This window comes from Triticum aestivum, chromosome 3D, assembly GCF_018294505.1.
Source record: "Triticum aestivum cultivar Chinese Spring chromosome 3D, IWGSC CS RefSeq v2.1, whole genome shotgun sequence".
Lineage (NCBI taxonomy): Eukaryota > Viridiplantae > Streptophyta > Magnoliopsida > Poales > Poaceae > Triticum > Triticum aestivum.
This window is the reverse complement of record NC_057802.1, coordinates 62,299,492-62,301,781: the sequence shown is the minus strand read 5'-3', so window position 1 is coordinate 62,301,781 and position 2,290 is coordinate 62,299,492. Positions and strand designations below refer to the sequence as shown.

At 41.8% G+C, this 2,290-nt stretch overlaps 1 non-coding gene across 1 annotated transcript; it reads left to right on the top strand.

The window, feature by feature from the left end:
- The first annotated feature begins 1,444 nt into the window (after positions 1-1,444).
- Positions 1,445-1,569, top strand: LOC123081231 (small nucleolar RNA snoR83). Its single transcript, XR_006438706.1, has one exon. It is a non-coding gene; the product is annotated as a small nucleolar RNA snoR83 (small nucleolar RNA).
- Positions 1,570-2,290: the final 721 nt, after the last annotated feature.

The following is a 2,290-nucleotide window of genomic DNA, read 5'->3' as shown; positions in this document are numbered from 1 at the left end:
CTTGACACAACTTTTGAAAACTGTGGGTGATTTAAAAAAAATGTCACACATTTCAATAAAATGTTCAAAACATTTTTAATAAATCTTCTCTCATTTGAAAATTATGTTTGTGACATTTCAAAAAAAATGTTTGCATACTTTTAGAAAATTATTTCAGACCATTAAAATTTGTGTTCAACGTGTATTTGAAATTCGTCTAACATGTATTCAAAATATTTTTCAGAAAAAATATACATCATGTATTTGAAAAATATTCAACATGTATTAAGAAAATTTCGACGTGCATAAAAAATATACAATATGCCTTAAAAAATTAGACACGTGTTGTGGAAAATAAATGAAAAGAAATCAAAGAAAACTACTCCCTCCGTTTCTAAATATAACCCTATTTAGAGATTTCAATACGGACTACATACGAATGTATATAGACGTATTTTAGAGTGTAGATTCACTCATTTTGCTCCATATGTATGCAGTCCATATTTGAATCTATAAAATGGCTTATATTTATGAACGAAGAGAGTAGTGAAGAAACACAGGAAAAAAGAAGAAGAAATGCATAGAAGCTTCTAAAACTGGTCTAAACCGGTGATAGAAGCACATGCGATTTGTTTCAAAAAGAGCGTCTTTGCAACAACGGCGTTGTTTCAGAAACTCACCTCTGCAAAATGACCATGTCTCACAAATGCCAATGATGTTGCAATCCGGGCACATCTCGATCACACATGGTGGCTTGCCGCATCGTACGATCATGTTTAATCGGACGGCAGCGCAGACGGATGATGTCCTGGGTGCATCAGCCGGCAGAACGCAGGCGTTTTCAGTGATAAGAAACATCCTAAAATCTTTTCCCGGAACCATATTCGAGGACTACTACTATTGCGTTTGTTTGTATACACGGCCCCCGAGCCCAGAAATCGGCACTTGGTTCCTCTTCGTACCTGGGCTTGAACTACGGCCCGTTCCAATCACGCAGCTGCCCACGCCACAAAGCCTTCTAGTAGCGCCTTTATATACGAAGCCTTCGCGGAACCAATTGTCACATCCTCCCTCCCCTCGCCGCCGCAGCCGCCGGAGACCTAAACCTAGCATCTCCAGCGCGCCTCTTCCTTGCCCTCGTAGACTGCGGCGCCGCTTGCTTGCTTGCTTGATCTCTTCCATCTTTCTTTGCTTTCTGCTTTTCCCTCGATTTCGTTTCCGAATGCCTGTTACTGTTAGCACATCGTCGCCTTCGAGAGAACCGGGCGGATTGCTTCTCGTGCCGTCGCCGGTTCCGTTGCGGGCGTAGATAGATCTTGAGCCTCCACCGTGTCTCACCCTCCAATTCTCTTGCTGGGTGTCGGATTGGTTCTAGTACATTTTTTCTTCGGATCTGTGGTTTTCGGCTCATGGTTGTGTAGTAGTAGTTTGGACGATGTTTTGGTTTTCGTCCATGGCCTCCATAATCCCGGATTAACTCGCTTAGCTGTTCTTCTGATTCATGGGAGGCCGAGAACGATGTCTGGGAGTTTCGCTGATAGCGCCTTCTTTAACGGTGGAGGTGCTTCATTAGTAACTCGCCACACAGATACACCGCTCGATTTTTCTTTTGTTTTTAATAATAAATTGGGAAGAATATTGTTTTTTAACGATTTGAGGACTCAGAAAATGTAGCCACCAGTATAGAATTCCAAAAAAAATTGATTGGAAATACAACATACCCTTTCCTTTTGAATGAAAATGTTAACCATAGAACATACGGTTGATTAAAACTCTATTTCGGTGACACAAGCAACAGATACACGACTAAACCGCACAATGCGTCCGCCCTCTAATCATTGTTTGAAGAAGGTATGCCGGATTAAAGTCCCTCGCAGGATTAAAGTTGGCTCTCGATCCATCGCGGCAATGAAAATCGGACGACGACCATTTATATGAACTTACTGGAACTGAACAAAGTGACCCAGATCAAACTAACCTATCTGCACCATAAAATTTGGCCTATGGACCTGAGGGAGGGGAAATTATGCCCGACGACAGTGCTGCCCATGAGGTTCCTACATAACTGAAGCCATCTCAAAGTTCCTCTCATTCGATGACTTCTCATTCGATGACAGAGTGGAAGAAAAATTCCCGGATATGCATCCCCAAATGTGCATTGCATCCAGTAATTACATTGCTGCAAACTTCAATTGCAACTGTACGAAAAAGTGAAATGAAAAAAAGTTGGGGCAACCCCAACGCCGCTAAACGTCTAGATAACGAATATTTTCTGCCATCTAGCGATGTTCATCAAAACCCAACTAAGCAT